Below are 23,268 nucleotides of genomic sequence, written 5' to 3' on the forward strand. Positions count from 1 at the left end.
TTTCCTGTGTGGAAACGAGTTCTTTTTTCCTCCATTATTTTTTTTTAGAGGTTTTGCTCATCGGGTGGTTTTTCTGTCACACTTCTCAAAGTACGCAAGCTTTGGTAATGTTTAAAGATCGCGGCCAGAGAAGAACGCGATAAAAATGTACTGTATAGCTTACAAATAGTCTTATGTTGTTTCTCATCTGTCAAAATAAAGTCGTATTCCTGTTTGTTTGTTTGTTTGTTCATAATTTGGTAAATATATACAAAAGGTAAACTGTTTCTCAAAAAGATTTTTACACAGAAAAAGGATTTTTATTCCCGCATAATTTCTATATATACTAGTAATTAAAAAGCGATCAACATTCAAGAGGTTATCTCATTTGCATATTACATTAAAGAAAATCTGTTTTAATAACTGACTCTAAAGATTTTATGAAAATGTGTAATAGAATAGTTTTACGCCTTCTATTTAGAAATATTATAAAAAGTTGATTTATTTAATTTATTTTTGATTTACATTTTCATTTTTTTTACAATAATAATAATAATAATAATAATAATAATAATAATAATAATAATAATAATAATAATAACCAAAATCAGCTGCGTTTAAAAACGGAAGTAAGTTTTCATTTAACCTATGAGTTATTTCACTTTAATCTATAAGATTATATTTCACTGTTTGAATTTCATAGACAAAAATGACTATGTTTTATGCTTCCAAAAATCATAGATATGTTCAACTCTCAGAAAAATCGAAAAAACTTATTATATTTGGTGTATCTTAAATAGTATGTGACTAAACCTCTCGCCCAGCAATATGTTTTTTAGCTGGCAACACCGGGTATGTACAGCTGATAGTACATATTACGAAATGATAAGTAATTTCCATTTAAAATACATCTAGCATTATGCATGTAAGATTTAGAAAAAACACGGTTTAGTCAGCTAACGTACTCCCTAATTTCCGGCATAGCGCTACCGGAAGTGGTCACAAGGAAAATCAGTCCCTTCACTTTTATTGGTCTTCAGTATTTCTATTGTGAAACGATTTATTGAAATATAATATAAGAAAAAGACATTTTGAAAAAATAAACGATGAGAATTTAAAAAAAATGGCACAGATAGAAATAACACAATTACACTTTCTCTGTACTTTTAATAACAAAATTTAAAAAAAATAAAAAGGTTTTATTTGATTTGAAATTTTATAAGAAATATTTTTCTGAAATTATAAAATTAAAAAAAAAAAAATTTAAAATAAAAATTTCATCTAATGGGTATTTCATTACCGTGTTGGTGATGCACTGTTCCACGGTTAGCATTGCTTCATAAACTAAATAATTCATTATCTAAAAAGATTTTGAAAAGTGTCTTCAGTAATCCTTAATAAATAAATACATAAAACTAATTTTTAAAAAGTGGTTTCAATAATTCTTAATTAAAATCACCCCCCCCCAAAAAAAAACTTTTTCAATTACTATTGAATAATAATAAAAAAGAACAGTCGTAATAATAATAATAATAATAATAATAAATGAAGGACACCGAAACTGCATATTCACAAGTTCTACACCCCCATCATGCATCCCCCCATTGTTTCATCACCGTCCCCCCCAAAAAAAAAATTATACCAAAGGGCCGAGAATGGTCAATAAGGACTGAAAGACCGAGCAGCGAGCACTAACCAGACCTCGGCTGGACAAGCGCAAAGAGAACTGGGACTTTGGGGAGGCTTAGGGCCACTCAAATTTAAGTATAAACCAATGGCCACTACCAGCGAGAAATCAATGGTAAGCGGCTGTTGCGATGATGCAAATTCATTTGCAAATGCGATCGAAGGAGGTGGAGCGAGCTGGACGTCTGGGGAGACTTGTTGTCACTCAGCTTCCAGAGAAGACCGCAGTTTCCCAATCAGATCGTTTGTTGACTTGTATGAAAGCTCCATGTGAGCCAATAATAATAATAATAATAATAATAATAATAATAATAATAATAATAATAAAAGAGTACATACTCAGGAGAGAGATATAGGCGCGAGAGAAATAAGCGTAAGAACTGATTTTCCTTGTCACCGCTTCCGGTAGCAGCCACGCTGGAAGTTAGGAAGTACGTTAGCTGACTATTACCAACAAGCTTTTTTCCTTTCACCACCAAGGCTCGTATATTTGTTTTACCTCAACAGAAATGTATAGCTCTCTTTATGAGAACCCCCCTCTCCTCCCCTTCTGAGTTAATAAGCTTGAAGACTTGAAATAGAAGATTGACATCAAATAAATTATTAAGGTCGCTTGAAAAGTGGTTGGATCACTCTACCGCTCCAGACAGTGTCGCACCTCCAACCCAGTCGGCTACCTGTATGACAATCAAATGGCCTAAAATGGTGCACAGTTGCCACAATTAGGACGGTACTACTCAGAGCATCCTTTTCTGGCTTGACAGAGACTAGAAAATCAGCTTCAAAATCTAGTGGGGGATATCCTCTTCTCTTTCCTACAGTGCCTTTCTCACAGAAGAAATGCTATTAGTCTCTCTCCACTGTATCGTTATTTCTGTTGGGAGGTGTTCGACTGAGCTTTAATCTCCAGCTACATAAAACATCAACAACAAAACCTTATTTATCTAAAAATAATAATAATAATAATAATAATTTTTGATTTCTTCCTTTGTATACCTTAAACTAACAGAATTTCCATCAATTTACTTTCTTTCCAAGAACTCCCATCTGCAGAACACAATACCAAGGGGTTGATTCACAGCTGACTGCAACATGATCATTTTCAAGTCTAATGTATACAAATTCTTGTCGAGCAGACCGCTTTAATAATCAAATACTGACCATTTCAGCAATGCCTTTACAATTCTTTCAATATGTTTTTCGTCATTATCTGACAATCACATTACACTCTTATCCTCGAGTGGTCTTTGGCCCCTGCTAAGCAGTGATAGACCCATGACCTCCATCCAGTCTCGAGAAACATTGGATACCCTTTGTAAATATGACTGCACATTAATTGTGAAGCAAGGGTTTCGCAATCACAAATCATACCTTTCCTGAGTCAGCACTACCTAACTCCAGTGGCAAGGAGAAGTCCAGGACGACTGGAAACAATGCCAAGATAAGAAGAGAGAACATGCAGCGCCTGGTATTTCCAAACGGTCACCCATTTTAGTACTGACCAGGCTCAACGTTGCTTAGCTTCGGTGATCTAATGAGAACCAGTGTGTCAACGTGATTAATATCTTCATTTGCGTGTAACGCTTAAATTTATAACTGTTATGGTCTGTCTCATCATTAGTCTGTCAAGTTTTAAATGGCATTTTTGTTTGGCTGTCACACTTAAGGTTGAAATAGCTATGTTCTACAATAAAGTTAAAAATCATATTTCATTTGTTCAGTCACACGTAACTTTCATGTAACTTTTTTTATTTGTCTGTCACGTTTATATTCGTCTGTCACGTTTATATTCGTCTGTCACGTTTAAGTTTGAAATCGCATTTTCGTTGATCAGTGACGCTTAAGTTTGATGGTTGCTTGTTTGGTTGTTTTCGTTTTACGGCATATCAACCCATTTCAGGTTATTTAATGCTGAATCCAGTTATTTTGAAGAAAATTTTTTTAATAGAATATATATTTTTTCAAGTCGGTTTCTATTTAATCCTTACAGTTTTAACAGGTACTACTACTCCGGGTCAGAGTGGACCTGGGAGCAATGGCAATTAAAGGGTGGCTCCACACTCCCCAAAGCCCGCAAGCTGGGGGCTCACCATCGGATATAGTTTAAGGTTATATCCAAGACCAGCTTAAGTTTGAAATATCATTTACATTTATTTATAAAGATTAAGTTTGAAATGGCAATTTCGTTCACGCTTAAGTTTGAAATGCCATTTTCGTTAGTCTCTTATTCCTATACCCGTTTTTCAAGTAATTTGATTGGATGTGCTCCAATGAATATATAGTAATTGTACGCCATTGATGTACATACTTCTACTTAATCCGACTAGCAGCAAAACTCCACCCCTTCCCTATTTATATCACTATATGCCGGAAAGCATTTTACTCTTAAAGTTGTCTCCTTCAGTCAGCTAAACTGTAGAATTCTCTCCCTGTTTTCTGCTTCCCTGATACGAATGCATGTTTTCTTCGGTCTGCTTAACTTTAGAATTCTCTCTCGATTTCAATAGCATTTTTGTTGGTCAGTCACGCTTAAGTTTGAAATGCCATTTTCGTTAGTCTGTCATGTAACAGTATTTTCATGGAAACCGCTCGCGACAAAGCATGAAACCACTTGGTCTAAAGAGCTAACAAGAACGAAAGCTGATTATTGTAATGACAGATGCCTGTTGACTAAAAAAAAACGTGGTTGTAGGTAGAAAGAAGACAGTTAGCAGAAAGAGAGTTCCATAAACTTGCAGTCATTGGAAAGAAGTTATATTAATAGGAAGCTGTATTACAATGAGGTATTAAAACGACTAATTGATGGAGACCACTAGACCAATGAGTGAAACGAGCTGGAACAAAGGAAGCAGGGGATATATCAGACAATTCTGAGAAACAAATGTCATGATAGTATTTGTAAGAAAAGACTGAGACTAGCAACATTACGTCTGTGAGAGAGAGGTTGCATTGAAGAAAGAAAATGTGGGGCCAATCAAATTACAGATACGTTTTTGCAATTTATCAAAAACCTTCAAATAGTACAGAGATTCATCGGCCAAAATATGACAACAGCACTCCATACATTGTCTGATAGTAGATTTGTAGAGATAGAGAATAGCTTTGGGTATGAGAAAGTATTTAGAGCTATAGAAAGAACCGATTTTACGAGAGCAGAGAGAGAGAGAGAAAGAGAGAGAGAGAGAGAGAGAGCAATGAATTTTATATATGGACTCTAAGAAAGATTTGATGAGAAAGAAAGACCAAAAAGTTTTATTTAATTCCTCTCCAGGGAAGGTTAGGCACAAGATAAGTCTTGAAAAGCCAGCGAAAAAAGTTAAGCGCATTGTGGCTTAGATAAAAAAAATGTTCCTGTATCTCCATTGGTATTCCTAGGTAGGGACGCCTTCAAAATGGGTTCATCCCTTCTCAGATAGAAGATAAAGCCTGGGAAGATGGATCTTCTAGGTCTGAACAGAAACATACCTTAGCCCGACAGCAACAAAGTCAAAGTGTTTCTAAATGTTTGAGATGTGGATTGGTAATTCGTATTATTTGGGTTATTTCGGCTACCGTTCCCATTTTAGTGTTATTCGCACAACGTTTCGATCGATCTAACCTCCGACCTTCTCCAAGTGTATCTGTCAAACTCTGGAATCTGCACGGAATTTCAAATGGAATAATTTATTTAATCCTCGGGGCTAGTATGCTTCCGTTTCCTCAGCCATTAATGGGTAGAAGTCCTTAAGAAATTCGCAATTATATTCTTAGTGTCGTCTGCATTGAGGATTAAACATCCAACCACCAGATCAAGTAATAGAAAGTCAGTGCCAGTCGGATTGCCGATGGCGTATCCCTGACTTGTACGGACAACAGCGGTTCAGTTTGTATGTCAATTTTGTATGTCAATTTTGTATGTCAGGATATAGTTTAAAAAATCGTTTTCTTTGGCCTGTTACACTTTAGCTTGAAATAGAATTTTGTTTGTAATAATGAAGTTTTTCTTTTTCTGACACGCTTAAGTTTCGAATAACATTTAATGTATGTCACGCCAACTTCGTTGTTGTGTCACGCACAAGTGCGTTGTTGTGTCATGTGCAAGTTCGTTGTGTCACACGCATACACAGAAGAGATCTTTTGATGTAAGAGAGGTTTCAACTCCAGTAGTTTTTTCCCCCAGAACTGTTAGACTTTGGAACTCCCTTCCGGACCCCTGCTTCCCCAACTGTACTGACATGCAGAAGTTCAAGTGTAACGTGAACAGACATCTTGCTGCCCAACTCCATACATAGTGCTCCTGTAAATTATGTCCCTAATAGTAGCCCCCAATGTGCCTTGTTTGGGTTGAAAATGTAATAAAAAAAAAGTATTTGAAATACGTCTGCGTTTCCGTCTCTATAAGAAGTATTTGTCGTTCGTCCAACGGCTCGTTGATCTGTCACGCTTAAGTTTCGAATATAATTTTCGTACCTAAATGTACAGATTGCATGGACGGATCTTAAGATTATCTTATTTTGTGTGTTTTTGTTTTTCACCGTTTTTGTCTTTTTCCATTTTTGTCTTTCTTCTTTTCACACTTATCCCCTCCTCCCACACCTCCACTTGCCGTTACTTAATTGCTCTTATCGTCAAACGGGCTGCCAGTCGGCCTTTTGTGCAGGTTTGTGTGAAATTATTCTGAAATGCGATAGTTGAAAAAAGGAGAAGGAAAGACGCCATTTTGTTTTGGGTTTAGGGTTTTATCGTCTGTTTACGAAGGTAACCCAAGAAGAAGAAACTTCACTTGACCATATTATGACACGTGAGGAAAATGAAGAAAAGAAAAAGAAAAAGAACGGGCGGGGTGGGGGGGGCAGAGAGAGAGAGAGAGAGAGAGAGAGAGAGTAAACAAATGCTTGTGTATTTGTTTACACTTGACGTTTTATCGGCCGATGCTGGTCAGATTACTGACCCGCCGCAAATGACATTTGAGATGCGTAGAGAAGCTGTAGAAGACGCGACATCTATTAGGATGGGTTTAACTCATCACGATCTTGACAGGAATGTGAAAATAAAAACAGGTTTTGGACCGGTCATCTATTAAGGGCTTAACTCTATTGCTAGACCTAGGAAGTCCATGCTGTCCACAGGGATTGTTTCACCATGAAAATAAAAGGAAGGGCTATCGCGTGAATAGTTGACGCACACAATTACATTTCATGAACACACACACACACACACACACACACACACACACACACACACACACACGCATATATATATGTTCATGAATTAAAGAAAAAAATTAAAAAAACGTTGAAACATAAAATGTTTAAATTTCAACGTTATTTCACGCGGTTAACGGTAGCCGAATGGATACAGTCATCGCTAATGAAGCTACGGATGGCTTCTGTGCCGGGTTCGAATCTATCGACTTGTGTTAATCGTGACGCCCTGCACTGAAGATTCCCAAAAAGATGAAACGCTAGTGACTGTATGTATTTAATAATTATTATAGTATACATATATATATATATATATATATATATATATATATATATATATATATATATATTAGTGTTGGGACGATTACTCGAAAAAATGGGAACTTTTTGGGATATTGGAATCGGAAAAATTGGAGCTATTGTCCGATGCCAAAACCGATTCCTTTATTAATCTTTTTAATTTGATTTTGGTTTAAGACAAATCTGCCACTGCTTGTAGTAATAATAAAATAATAAATATTTGTTGATTTAAACTTCCAGTAAGACTAAAATCTCTAGATCATCCCCCTCACAAGTGTGTGTTTTATGTTTGAGAAAATATAGGTACATTTAAGATGCGTTTTTACAGTAATCGAGACAAAATAACATTTTTATGGTTAAATATTTAGAGATTTATAAAGAATCGTAATCGGTAATAGTATCGGAATCGGAAATTTAGTACGCAATCGGTAATTGTATCGGAATCGGAAATTTAGTACGCAATCGGTAATTGTATCGGAATCGGGAAAAATATTGTTATCGTCCCATCACTGATATATATATATATATATATATATATATATATATATATATATATATATATATATATATATATATACGCGTTTTATTTTTTATTACCGTATCTTTTTGTTAAGTTAAATTATTGTTTCAGCTACCCGTTTTTTTGGCCGTCTGTAGCTTCCTCAGACTTTTACAGAAATGTTCGTTGTTATGGGATGAAAGAGTGAAAGAGTAAACGCACCCCTCCCCTGTTCACTCTTTCACTCTTTCATCCCATAACAACGAACATTTCTGTAAAAGTCTGAGGAAGCTACAGACGGCCAAAAAAACAGCCGGGTAGCTGAAACAATAATGTAACTTAACAGAAAGATGCGGTAATAAAAAACAAAACGCATATTTGCTCTACAACAGTATTGAGCACTTTGTTCAGTTTTTATTAATTACCATTTCAACTAAACTATATATATGTATATATATTAAGTTGAGAAGAAAGTTCTTGCAGAATTTGGAGTCATTTTCAAATAAGTTTTCGTTATAATAACTTTACTTTATATATAATTTTAAAGAGCCTCTTTCGCTCTATCTAATCGTTTAAATTACAATCATTTTAAAACAATTGTCTTCTTTTCAGAACGTTGAATACAAGATAGAGTAAAAGTAAATTCGCACAATTTTCTTATTTCAATTCAAGCTAGGCTGAAAAGCTGCTGAAACAGCTCACGATATCAACAATCGTTTGGCCCAGGAAACGCACAGCACAATGGTGGTTTCAGAAATTTCCTGGCGGCGACGAAATTCTTAAAAGATGATGAGCGTAGTGGTTGGCCATTAGATATTCACAACGATCAAACAAGGGTGTTTGTTGAAGCCAATTCACGTACAACTGTTCGAGAACTTCTTAATTAGACGTAACGTATACGACGATTTCCAACCACTTGAAAGAGATTGGAAAGACAAAAAAGAAAACAAAAAAAAACTTGATAATTGGGTATCTTATCAATTGAACGATAACCAAAAGAAATGCCGTTATGAATTGTCATCTTCCTCTTTTTATGCAACAAGAACGACCCGTTTCTTGATCGAGTTGTGACTTGCGATGAAAAGTGGGTTCTTTACGACAACCGGCGACGCTCAGCTCAGTGATTAGATGCTGATGAAGCTCCACAACATTTCCCGAAGCCAGAGTTGCACCAAAAGAAGTCAGTTGGAAAAAGGCTGACTTGAGAAAAAAAGTTTCGTTTTTTTTTTTTAATTTTTATGGTGTCTGATCTTTCTTAGCCAAGTGGTTATATATATATAGAAAAAATGTACTAAAATTTAAAAATGCGTACATTTTTTTGAAAAATGGGAGGAAGGAATATTACATGAAAAGGGCTGTCTCCTTTTCATGTAAGTAAAAAAAAGAGAATTAGTTAAATGAAAATGATATCAGATAAAACGAGAATCGAACCCTGTAGATAAGTTTTAAAGAACAATAGGTTTTAAATGGAATGTCCAGTTCAATTGTTAATTCTTTTAAAATATTTTATAAATAAAATTTGGCTGGAAAATCTATTCACATTAGAAAGAATGCATAATAAAAATATCGGTTAGAGAATTAACAAGTAGGTTAAATTCCTTTGTAAAACAAAGAGAATGGGAAATTTCCTGGTCATCAGAAATGGTTTCCAAACGTGCAAATAACGCATGTTTGAAACACGTGAGTTGTGGTCGCGTTTGCCAGACATACGTCAGGGCAGAAATGATTTCTCAATGTAGGAAAGGGCTCGGAGAGTTAACAAGGGGAATCAAATAGAGATCAGAGAATCAGAGAAGCAGAGAGGATCATCGTGGGAGCGGAGGTTAGAAAAAGAATCATGTAAGACTTTAATTCCTTGATGCAAAGCCATTGACCGGTCGCATCATATGGTATAATAAACGGAATCGTCATCCCTTTGTATCTGCGTCTTCGAGTTATGTTTCCAACATAATAGGTATTGTCCATTTATATTATAAGAACTTGTGAAAATCCTCAACTCAAAAATAGGTAAGAAATATATGTGTCAATGTTTTTTAGAAACACTTCCATTCACAGAACTGTCAAACGTAAATGCCAAACGCACTCTATCTCGGTCTATCTATCAATATATTATAAATCTCCTCTAATTGAATCACATGCTCGGCTCTCCTGTATTAGCCTGTACCGTGTCTCTTTATATATAAGACTGTCTCTATCTCATAATATGTCTCTCTCTTGATATATACGCGATATATCTTCACACAACATGAATACCCTAAGACTCTCTTTTAATAAACCCAGTATGCAACATTTGTAGGAGGACGTCGCCATCTCCCTGCAAGAGTTGCAAAAACCGTACGCCGTCGTCTCCCCTAATGGGGATATACATGGGACTGGGACCGCTTGTGAATTTCATACTCCCATGGCACTTTATCCTTTGAAAGAAGGCGGTTAAACCTGAATAGGGTTGATGCTGTTTCACGCCCCCCTCCACACACACACCCAATCGCCTGACCTTCCGGCAGGATAGGGTCTGTTCTGTAATTTGTCCTTGGTCAATGTAGGGGAAACCCTTCATACTGAGACAATTACTATTTATTTGGAAACTGCTAGAGCACCCCCTTTTTGGAGGAGCTGGTTTTCCCCACATTAAAAACGACTTTGTGTCTAATTTCCTTTCGTGGGGAAGCAAATAAAACACACACACACACACACACACACACACACACACACACACACACACACACACACACATATTCTTCACGGTCTCCTTTTGTTTTACGATGGAGGCATCCTTAAAATCGTGGGAGACTTCTGATATCGTTGACCATATATTACAGAATAGTTGCAATAATTTATTTCTTAACGTTAGACCGCCGTGTTTCCAGACTTCCGATGGTATACCATCTGGTCCTTTGGCTTTTCCGCACTTCGTTCTTCTGATGGCCATGTCCAGTTCTTCTGCTGTTGGTAGCTTGTTCATGTGATGCCTGACAGGTAGTTGTGGGATGTTTTCAACACCCTCTTCGACGCTCCATCTTTCCATAATTTTGTGTTTCTCCATGTAAAACACGCTTACTCTCTACTTTTCATCTGATCCAAACGGGAACCTGAGGGCCATATACTGCCTTAAAAAAGAAGGATTTGGAGTCGTTTTGGACTTCAGTTTGCTTCTTGGTTTCCCTATAATATGAATCTCACCTGCCTGTTTAAATGTATGTATGTATGTATGTATGTATGTATGTATGTATGTATGTATGTATGCCTAAAGCTTTCGACAGAGGCGACGGATTTTCACGAGATCAGTATCATTTTGAAGATCGACCCTTCGAACGACAAATATTGAAAAATTGGCTAAAAACATTAATTCTTTCACCCTCAACTGGGCACTTTTTTTTTACAAGGAGGGGTCGTTTTTGTCGTCAATGTTTTCGAAAGTAATCCCCTGTTTTCGATTGACTTCGCCACTTCCGGTTTGGCGAGGGACTCAACGGCAAAGACGTCACTTTTTTTTCAAGTTCTTTTCCTTCTTCGTGGTACGGATCCGAGCCTGCCCGCCTACTACCACTGTTTCTTTGCTCAACACACACTTCCAAACACCCGGGCAACACCGGGCACCCATTATTTCTTTTGAAGTTCAAATTTTACGCTCTTGTATTTGTTTGTTGTTGCTATAGTACATCTACCCGTTAGTGTCGTGTAAAGAACAAATTCTATTCGCTGATAAGTTCCATAATTTTTTCACTGGATTCATCAAACCAATCTGTTTGCTTCATAGACGTCTGATGTAGCGCCAAAAGCTGCATTTTTCAAGGTTTCCTACTGTTCTTCATTAGTACCAGTTGATACCATTAGGAGATTTTCATTGATCGCGGTTATAAGCATATCATTCTCACGTTGGTTCTTCAATTTCTCTACGTTCAATTTCTTGGGTGTGTGTGACCCTTTTTTCTTCACAGGCAGACGTTTCGGTTTGATGTTACAATCGGTACAGATCATAAAATGTGCTGCGGAAGCCCTTCAGGTTAGATCTTCTAGTAATGATGTAGTAAAAAAGTATAGGCTGCTTTAATTTGAAATGTCACAGTACGAAACGAGTATCGTAGCCGGAGTGGATGTTCTTTGCGTGAGGTTTGCGTACTTTTCGATGTCTTTTCAAACTATATATATATATATATATATATATGTAATGCTTCCTATCTTGTGTTGAGCATATTGGGAAGTGATATACAAACTGCCATTAGCGTATTAAGTGATGCTCTTTGTGTAAACAAATCGAGCTTAGGCATTTGGACAATGTCAAAACATTGTTAATTCACTAACTGCACAGCCGAATAGCGTAATAGTGAGAAGCCTTGACTGTCGTTTCGGCAGTCGAGTCTTGATCCTGGCTTTAGCTAATTGTCTGTCTAGCCGCACCGATGAGCTGTGATACAGCGAAACAGTTGTCTGCTTCTTTATAGGTTCCTAATGTGGATGAATATATATATATATATATATATATATATATATATATATGTATATATATAATATTAAAATTTCATTCAGAAAAATATAATTTTTCAAAATAAAAGAATTATTATTTGAACAAAGAATACAATTCAAAGTAATTTCCTTAATCTGTGCATTTTCGATGTAGACTTATCTCACCAAAATATTAAATCTGGTTTGATATAATTTTGCTATTCAGCACATACATAGAAAATATATTAAAGATTAAATCTTTTTAAGGGACTTAGAAAAAGAAAATAAGGGTTGAAACAAAACAAAATAAAACGGATATGAGATCTTAGTATCTGAATGTAATCCTTGAATAGAATGGATGATGTTATTAGATTCCAAATTGGTTGAATAAATCCACATTGAAGGTAAGTTCCAATTATTTTCAATATAGGACCCAAAGAAATTTGCAATGATCCTTTCGGAATAGAGAATTATAGATTTATTCAGCCTAATGTTTTTGGTGGTGCAAGAACCGTAAAAAAATACCCGTAGAAAGATTTTCTCTTTTATAAAGTAAAATCCAATCGTTTAAAATGAATATTTCAATTAGCAAAATATTCTTAATAAATCAAGACAGTTGGAATATAAGAAAAGTTCAAATCCGATATTTTAAGGGTGGATTTAGAATAAGGATAAAAATAATAGCAACAAGATAAAAAAATAAAAATGTTACAAAAATTTGATTTAAAGTAAACGGTATGTTTCTTTAAAAAAACATTCAGCGATGCAGGAAATTAATTGACTGACTGAAAAAATAATTTTCCAACGAAAAAACATTTTGATATATTTTTAAAGGTTTTAAAGAAACTAAGAAATAGAGACGATATGCGTATAACTCGAAAAGGGTTGATATGTGTTAAAAAAAATCCCAATTCTATTTGTAAAAATACACAAACAATGCTCAAAACTTATATCTAAAAAACTTATATATTTGAAATAGTCGCCATCTTTCTCAAGAGTCTTCAAGCTGTTTCATGATGCCCAACTTTATGCGAGGAGGAGGAAACACAATTAGTTCGTGTCTTAACCACCGTCACCTCTCTGTTGTTGAAATGGTTAATAATTTTGTAAACGTTTAATGGGATCTGTTAGACGCCAGAGCTTCACTGAATCCAAACCCAAGGAAGCAATGTGTTCTGAGTACAGCAGGGGTCAAACAAAGTGAATTCACTTAGATGCACGTCCCTGAGCTTAAACTTAAATTATTCTTACAAGGATTATACATCTATTTGGCTTTTTTTTGTTGTTTTTTAAATATGGCTCAACTGAATTAAAGAGAATTGTTGAACGTTAGTGGGAGTATGCGCTCTTGTGCCATTCGTGGTGGACTCTATTTTTCAAAAAAAATTAGTTTTAGGTTCACTAAGTGTAAAACAAGTAGAGAATATTTATCTAAATAATAATATTTATTAAACAAAAGCAAAACATGTGCTCATATGACATTGTTTTCACTTATGTTCGCGCATAAAAATCACGTTTCGCCCAATGTAAAAATTACCAGAACTGAATTTTCAGCAGTTACTATCCCCCCCCCAAAAAAAACGCAATAGTGTTAACACGATATTACACTCAGCTTCCCTGTTCTATCCTGACTCCTTCTTACTCGTATGCTATAACTTTGAGCCAGGTGGCCTGAAAAGCATCAGTTCATAGCAATAGCTGAAACGTATTTGTGTGTCAAAATCCCCATATACTTTCTTCATTAACGTATGCATTCGAGATTTTCAGACCAAATTTGGAGATAAAGCTGTTTTGTCGTTGTCTACAAATAGAAACTTCATTTTGGATTAAGTCCGTTAATAGCAGGAAAAGCCCTTAACTTATGGCACGTTTAAGGATTAATCTCCCGTTGAGTACAGAAGATATGCCACGTGTAAACAGTATGAAAAGGCGGAAGATGGGATAAAAGATAACAAATAACGATATATATATATATATATATATATATATATATATATATATATATATATATATATATACTAGCAGAAGTACCCGTCGTTGACTGGGTTCAAAAACAGCCTACAGAAAATGGACAGTGATTGATGAAAATATGATAGGTTATGAAAAGGAGGGGGTTGTAAAGAGATAGGTTTTGATACTCAGAAATTTTACCCTAATCAAAATATGATGAAAGTAAAGATAATTTTCGTGAAAATATATTTTTTATATCAACTTTGTTTCCATTCGTAGCCAAGAGTGACCAACAAAATGATGTTCCCTTACAAAGAGAAAATGTTATATATATATATATATATATATATATATATATATATATATATACATATATATATATATACAAGAAATAAACATTACCATAGTCCATAAAAGTTACTTTTATGGTAGAAAAGTTCATTGGTTTGTATTTTTAAGTAGTTTGTAAAAAAAAAAATTTTTTTTTTCAATTCACGAACCGGTTTAAAAAAAATCAAAATGGCCGCGACTTTGAAATGGAGAGCCCCGTTTTCAATTTGAAGGAGGGGCACCTGTGTTAATAATTTAAGAGAGTAAACGTAAGGAATATTTATAAACATATTTTAATGTTTTCCGTTATTTTGTGCTTGAGGAATATTCGATTATGGCATATATATATATATATTATATAAAGATTCATTTAAGTAGTTATCGCCTCAAATTTCGTTTAAATTTCGGTTCGCTGAAATTTTTCAAGTAAAGAGCATTAAAAACTATTTAAAAAAAAAGAACTGAACTTTTATTGACTATGGTAACATTTATTTCTTGTATATTTATTTTTTCGGGTAGTCGTTTGTTGGCTTTTCTGCTAAACACTCTTACTAAATAATATTGACGAAATATCGAAAAACAAAGAAAGAAAAACAGTTTTCAAAAATAATAAAGCTTTAGTTACTTTAGTAAAATAATCCGAAACAGCAAAATGGGATATTAAAAAAGTAAACACGTAATTACTTTAGTTTTTTAAAGCAAAGAATCGATATAAATATGAATAAGAAGAAAACAGCTTCGTTTCAGTTTTACAGTATTGAACGGTTTAGTATTGCGCCGTCAGGGTTGTATTATTGTAATATAAAAAAAACACGCAGAAAGGGTTGTAATCATCTGAATTCCTTCTAGTACACTGACAAAAAAAAAGCTTAAACAGATATATGAATAAAATAAAAAGGTTATGGAAGACACGTAATCACGTGAGCAGAATTTTTTCTTCTTTTGACACGGTAACAAGTAACGTTCTTATTTTTTATTATTTATCTACTTATCTGTTTTCGAAAGAGTGCCACGTGCAAGTGGCGCAGGAAAAAACAGAGTTATGCAAAATTTGTGTCGAGAATTTCCTAAAGTTCCGACTTTTTTGTGGCTTTCACTTTAATAAGAACGTGAATTTATGAGATGGATTTATTCGACACAATATGATTCAACTCCAAAAAATAAATAAAAGCTAACGTGAATTAAGATTAAAGCTAAAGTGTTATTGTGGATCCTCACCCCTTTTAAAAAACCTTGTTAAACTTTGTGACATATTTACATTCTATGGAGGTCAGGCGCTAACGAACACCCAATAATTTTATTATACCATATTTCTTCAAACTAAATCATAATTATCAAAGTATACTTACGCAAAAAGATATGAACAGTCTTTGTTAAAGTTTGTGCCATATTTCCATGGAGTACAGGCACAAACGCAGACCCCACAATTTTATTATACCATCCCTATTTAAGTTGAAAAATACTTATCAAAGTATTCTTATGTACATCTATATCAAAAACACTTGTAAACGTTTTTTTTTCATTTTTTATTTCCATAATTTGGGGGCCAGGCGCGAACTCAGACCCCACAATTTTTATGAACGACCGTTCTGCCAGATCAAACATACCCATTCCTGATCCTCGATACATCTTCTATCATTATATGTCATCAGTTTTTTTTAAATAGTCAACCATATAGGAGCCTATTCGTGACCACACACACACACACACACACACACACACACACACACACACACACACACACACACACAGACGTTCAGCTTTATAATATATATATATTTATACATATATTTATATATATATACACGCATATATATTATATGTATATTATATATATATATTATAGCATATGCATACATATATTGTATATATATGTTATATATGTTACATATATATATATATATATATATATATATACATATATATATATATATGTATATATATATATTGGTCTGGAGTGTGAGGGGTGTGGGAGACTGTCTGAGCAGAGCTGGGCTGATAAGCAATCAGGCTGCTCATCAGCGCAATGGGCCAAAAAAAAAAAACAGTCTTGTGTTGCCAGATTTATCTTTTGTCAACTGCAGGCGGTTTGAAACGGCATATGAATATTCATAGAAGGTACCATCAAACACATGCTGCTAGTGGTGTCATGTCTGCACAATGTGTGCCAAAGAATGATAGAGCTTGGTCCGTCTTAAAAGTCACTTTCGTGCGGCTCATCACTGATGTTTCTACAATTTCATGCTATATCCAGTAATGGCAATATTCAAAAACGAATTTGCTGCCATCATACCATATATATATATATATATGATAGCATTTCAGCCCGCCGTTGCCGGTTGCTTGGAGGTGTATACTGAGCAAAAAAAAAAAAAAAAAAAAAGTGGTAGTAGGAAGGCAGGCTCGAACCTTTGCCGCAAAGGAGAAAAAGAATGTGAAAAAACGTGACATCTTTGCTGTTACGACCACCGCCAAACCGGAAGTGGCGTGGATTTTAATTAAGGCTAGACAAGCGAAAGGAGAGGATGACTATCGAAAATATCGGCGACAAAAGCGACCACCCCTGTAGAAAAGTGCCCAGTTGAAGGTGAAGATATTACTGTTTTTAAATTTTTCGATATTTGTCGTCTGAAATGTCGCTTCAAAACGATACTGATCTTGTAAAAATCCATCGCCTCTGTCGAAAGTTTTAGGCAGACATGCAAACATACATACATACGTGCATTTATATGTTGGTAACTCAAATGCTCGACTCAAACCGATTAAAAAACCTACCCTATCTCTGAATACCATTTATGTAAAATTTCAAATGTTTATACCAGAACGTGTCTGAGTAATTTGGTAGAGACCGAATCGGTCAATTTTTTTTTTTAACTTTGACCCCTATTATGACCCCTTAACATTTATTGTTTTGGGCTCAAATCGAGTTATTAAGTTAGATCCATGCCCAAGGAATATATATCTAAAATTTCAAGTGTTTCGACCCAAAATTGTCGGATGAGTTTGGTAGAGTTCTCAAAGGTCAAATCGTTGAACTTTGACCCCTTAACAGCCAAATTACACGCCGAAAACCGATTACAAAGATTATCCCCAATCTCAATACCCTGTATATCAAATTTCGAGTCTGTAGACTGTAAAATTATTTTTTTTTTGTTCAACATACACCCCCGAAACACCCGGGCAACGCCGGGCTGAAATGCTAGTATATATATAAATATATATATATATATATATATATATATATATATATATATATATATATATATATATATATATATATATATATATGTGTGTGTGTGTGTGTGTGTGTGTGTTACACGGTGGAACGATAAAATTTTCGCCCTAGACTAGATGTTTCCATTTCTATTTGAGGAAAACCGGTTTTCTTTTTTTGTTGCAGACCATCTACTAGTTGGCCAAGAGCGATAGGAGCCTTCTATCATGTCTTGCGTTAACTAAATCAAATTAACATAATACACTCGGTTTCGAGTCGGTGTATAGTAAAATCAAATCATATATATATATTAGTGTTGGTACGAGCAATCAAAATCGGGAATCGGAAAAATCGGAACTTTTGGTGGTATCGTAATCGGTATCGGCATCGGAAAAGTGTGTGCTTAATTTTTGATGCCAAAAACGATTCCTTTATTCATCTTTTTTTTTCATTTGATTTTGTTTGAAACAAAATCTTCTACTGCTAGTAGTAATAATGAAATAATATTTATTAATTTAAAGTTACTAGTAAAACTAAAAAGGACACATTACCCCCACAAGTGTTTTTTTTTTTCGTTTCGAGAAAATATCTGCATATTTAACACGTGTTTTTACCGAAATCCTGATAAAATAACAACTTTATAGTTAAATATTTAGAGATTTATAAGAAATTGAAATCGGAATTTGTAATATCGATGGGACCATTCCAATATTTTTTCCGATTCCGATACAATTATAAATTCCGTACTAAATTCCCGATTCCGATACATATATATATATATATATATATATATATATATATATTTTCATTCCTATAAATTTAGTTTTTTTGTGTATTGATATTCATATAAATAACCGTTTTTTCTATCTATTTAAAAAGAAAACACAACTTTGTTATATATGGGTCGTGGAATTGCATTCATCTTCAAAACATCTAGCTAATTTGCATATCTTTTAAGCATTCATTTTAATTAATTCCCTATTAATTTTTCGATTTTCTCATAGGATGATCATCTTTAATGTTGTTGTCGAAGTTTCTGATGCATTTCATCCATTTGTTGACAGCACTTTTCCGTTGTAATGGTTTTCTCTACATTAAAAAAAAAAAACTAATGGATAAGACCGATCATAGACCACCAAACACTCAGCATGACTTTCTTTTGGTGCAACTCTGGCTTTGGGAAGTGTCGTGGAGCTTCATCGGCATCTAACCACTGAGCTGAGCGTCGCCGGTTGCCGTAAAGAACCCACTTTTCATCGCAAGTCACAACCCACTCGAATTCTTGTTGCGTAAAAAAGGGAAGATGACAATTCATAACGGCATTTCTTTTGGTTATCATTCAATTCGTAAGGTACCCAACTATCAAGTTTTTGTTTTTGTCTTTCCAATCTATCTCAAGTGGTTGGAAATCATCGTTTACGTTACGTCTAATTAAGAAGTTCTCGAACAGTTGGGCGTGAATTGGATTCGGCTAAGGCCCTTAATTGATCGTTGTGAATATCCGATGGCCAACGACTATGCTCATCATCTCCAAGGCTCTCGTAGCCGCCACAAAGTTTCTGAAACATCCATTGTGCTATGCGTTCAGCTGTGGTCCTGGGCCAAACGCTTTGTTGATATAGCGAGCTGTTGCTGCAGCTTTTCGAACTAGCTTGAATTGAAAGAAAAAAATTGAGCGATTTTTTTTCTATCTTGTATTCAATGTTCTGAACCCCCCCCCCCCAATTATTTTAAACGATTGTAATTTAAACAATTAGAGCGAAAGATGCTTTGTAAAATGATATATAACTCAATGGTATTATAACGGAAGCTTATTAGAAAATACATCATTTGAAATAAAATTAAAATTTCCACAAGAACTTCTCAACATAATATATATATATATATATATATATATATATATATATATATATGTGTGTGTGTGTGTGTGTGTGTGTGTGTGTGTGTGATTACTTCATTTAATCACATAAATTAATATACGAAGATATAATTTTATGCGTAAATTTTTCAGTATTTACTTCAACAGTGCTCAATACATAGGTAGAGCTAGGTAGTCAGTTATAATTCGTCAGATATAAGCCTGGCGAATTCTCTTAACGCGGAATATTCTGTGTAGCTTGCCATATTTATTTTCATAACTGACTATATATATACATATATATCTTTTAACTGTGAGGAATATATTTAGTAATCAGAACATAATAAACTTAAATCTATGCAAGCATGAAAATAAACATAGTGACGTAAAATTGAGGCGAGGGGTTAGCAGGTCAAACAGTATACAAAACAGACATATAAGAAGATGGCGAATGACGTAACGTTTTCGAGCGACCGAAAGCAAAGGTTTTCAAATCACTCTGTCTGTGGAAGCCGATCGTTAGTCATCAAATAATGCGAGGTAATTGTGTCGTTACATTTCAAACTTATCGGACCCACACGTTGTCTCGTACCGTCGCAAATGAACAAACAAATAAAACAGGAAAAAATAAAAATCCTACTCGGTATTTTTTTTAAAAGTGCAAATGAAATGCATTTATTCATGGTTCCTCCAAAACAACGCATTTCATTATCTTTCCAAAGTCTTTTTGCACACACGTGCTTTTTAAAAGTCTCTGTCTCCGCCACCTTACCCTGGCTGTTAGCCAGCGCTTTACCGTCCTCATATTGACACGTCCAGCTTTCCCGGTTCACAACCAGCTTTTCTTTTCGACCACGTGGTGTATTTTTTCTGTTTTTCTTGTGACGTAATCTCGCACACACTTGCTAATTTGCATACATACGTTAACTGCTGCTCCTGTTAATATTTTCGATAGCCAGCTATCCTTCGGCTCCTGCTGATTATTTTGACATACGCCCATACTCACTCTTTTACATTTAGGGTACACAAAACTCAGCTATTTTAATCTATTATTAATAGATAAAAACGACGCATTTTTTCGTAACACTTTGAAAGTAATGTTGAAACGTTTGATGTTTTAAGTTTTCAGTTGTAGAAAAGAAAGTTGTTTCTGGCGTAAATTAAAGCCTTAGAGTTAAGTATGAAAAAAAAGATCATTTTCTCACGGGCCCTCGTCGTATCAAATGACCAAATACTTGATAATTGAATCACTTTGCAAATTGTTAAGCGCAAAAGATCAAAACAAAAAAATACATAATACGGAACAATTATTTATTAAATTAGCTCATTGTAAAAAAAAATTATATGATAAAAATAAACAAGCAAACAAACATACAAAAAAAAGCAAAAACTAAACACAAAACAAGAAACTGGAAAACGTAAGCGTCACCCAATTATAAATATTCGACTATTTTATAATACATTTGCGCGTGAAAGAATTGCCATTTTATTTTAGAAGGAGAGGAACATAAATGAATCTGGAAGTTTAACACTTTCCACTCTGTTAAGGCAGACAAAGGTGCTCTGAGCGAGACATCTCCAGGTGTGGCAACAGTACATTATCATAGTTGAAGGTGGAGAAATGATGTTTTTGGCCAATTTTTCGATATTTGTTGTCCGAAAGATCGAGTTTGAAAATGATATCAATCTCGTAAGGATCCGTCGCGTGTGTCAAAAGTTTTTGTGAGAGATACAAACACACGCGCGCACACACACACATACAAACACACACACATACATAGACACACCTTTTGCCCTTTATATATATACTAGCAGGGGGGCCCGGCGTTGTCCGGCGTTTCCCGGGTGTTTGGAGGTGTGTGCGTTGGGGGGATAGATCAAAACAAAATGGAAACTAAATAATGAGCAAAGTAATAACCCCGTTTAAATATTAAAAAAATATGTTAAACTTGTTAAAAACAATCGGAAAAGCAAAAAGCGAAAAAAGTTTTGGAAGGGAGGTAGGTAGGCTCGAACTCGAATTCTTGAGGTTAATAGTCTGATGACATAGTATGACGCCTCGAAGGTACGGAGTTGAGAACAGTCGAAAATAAACGCTTAAAAACGCAAATGGTTGAATGTCAACGTATTGTTTTCTAGGTCAAATATCACGCCATAGTAGTAGTAGTAGTAGTAGTAGTAATAGTAGTAGTAGTAGTAGTAGTAGTAGTAGTAGTAGTAGTAGTAGTAGTAGAGAAAACGAATTCATAGCGCGAATTTTGTAAGATAAGAGTTGCTGAAATAAAAGATATTTACGTAAATTGTAGATATTATAATCTAAGGAGTATATAAAAAGTTCCAAGACATAATACACCCCCCCGGAGAACTCGCTCCAAAAAAGCCTTTGTGTGACATACACACACACACACAAAAAAATGCTTATACTAACAAACTAACACACATTTTGCCTTATATATATATATATATATATATATTATTTGAAAACAAAAATACTTCACAATTACTTTTACATCGCCTCCAACAAAATACTCCAGTTGCATGATCGCCTGGCCTGCTATATGGATGACCTTGCATCAGTCTCGTTACTTTACAGAAATGGCTGATGAATACGGAGTGGTGGTGGAGGTAACGTTGCAGTTCAAGAGCACCTGAAAACAAGCCACCAAAAAGAGGATAAACTAAGAAGAATTACAAAAACAAATAAACAAAAAGCAAAAACGAAACAAGAACACAAAAATAGGAAATTTAAAAACATAAAAAACACATAATAACTCTGCGAGGATTTAAGAAGGATACCGCAAAAGACTACACATGAATCAACAGATACGCACGATTCTGTCAAGGGAAATCTCAAGGGTGGAAGTGAGTTACTCATGACGGCGCAGAAGACCTGCTTAAGGACCAGCCGTGTAAAAACTAAGATAGATAAAATACACGCACACACAAACATATCTATATTATATTTTTCTTAGTTTGTCTGTCTGTCTGTTTGTTCCACGTTTTCTCGGAAATTTATCGGCCGCTCTAGCTGAGGTTTTGTATTGGTCTTTGTTATGATAAAGTGCAATGTTTACCATTCAATGTGCAGTCAGGGATTAATAGGTATTAGTATGTAATGCGAAAATGTGCAAAAAGAAAACAGAGGGAGATGAAGAAAGAGAAGAATAGCAAGTGTAACGTCGATGTAGAGTAAGTCACCTCTTTTTATCGATGTTTCAAATTCACGCACACGCACACACACGCACACCCGCGCGCGCACACACGCACACACACACACACACACACACACACACACACACACACACACACACACACACACACACACACACACACGTATATATATATATAAGAGAAAATAGTTAATAAAACATGTTAAAAACACTTTGAAAAAGAGATTTAAAAAAAACATTTAATTTGAAAAGGAAACACTTAATAAGTGGATAGTCCTTAATCTGCGGAGTTTCGAAGAAATACTTTCCTTCTCATCAGAGGGTAGGAATTAGCAAAATGCGGGATCGGATTTTGCATGCAAAAGTATTTGGTGAAACTGTGATTTCACGTGAATGGATAGTCTGGAGAAAGGGAAAGTATCCAATGACGGTAAAATCCAAAAATTGTATTTACATTCTTGGATTTTACATTTTTGGATTTTACCGTCATTGGATACTTGACTTTTCACCAGACTATCCATTCACGTGAAATCACCTTTTTCTTCACCATATTCCCTATGCTTCACTTTTTTCTATCAAGTAAGATCTTTGACTTACTTGCTGTTTCATCAAATACTTTTGCATACAAAATCCGATCCCGCATTTTTTCTAATTCC

At 34.8% G+C, this 23,268-nt stretch overlaps 1 protein-coding gene and 1 pseudogene across 2 annotated transcripts in view; one reads left to right on the forward strand and one right to left on the reverse strand.

The window, feature by feature from the left end:
• The window catches only part of LOC145252748 (uncharacterized), a 186,640-nt gene that overhangs the window by 64,609 nt on the left and 98,763 nt on the right, over positions 1 to 23,268 (forward strand). The window lies entirely within an intron of this gene.
• Positions 3,119 to 3,238, reverse strand: LOC145252920 (5S ribosomal RNA; annotated as a pseudogene).

Source organism: Euprymna scolopes, chromosome 29, assembly GCF_053919585.1.
Source record: "Euprymna scolopes isolate OS-2025 chromosome 29, ASM5391958v1, whole genome shotgun sequence".
In the NCBI taxonomy this organism is placed as follows: domain Eukaryota; kingdom Metazoa; phylum Mollusca; class Cephalopoda; order Sepiida; family Sepiolidae; genus Euprymna; species Euprymna scolopes.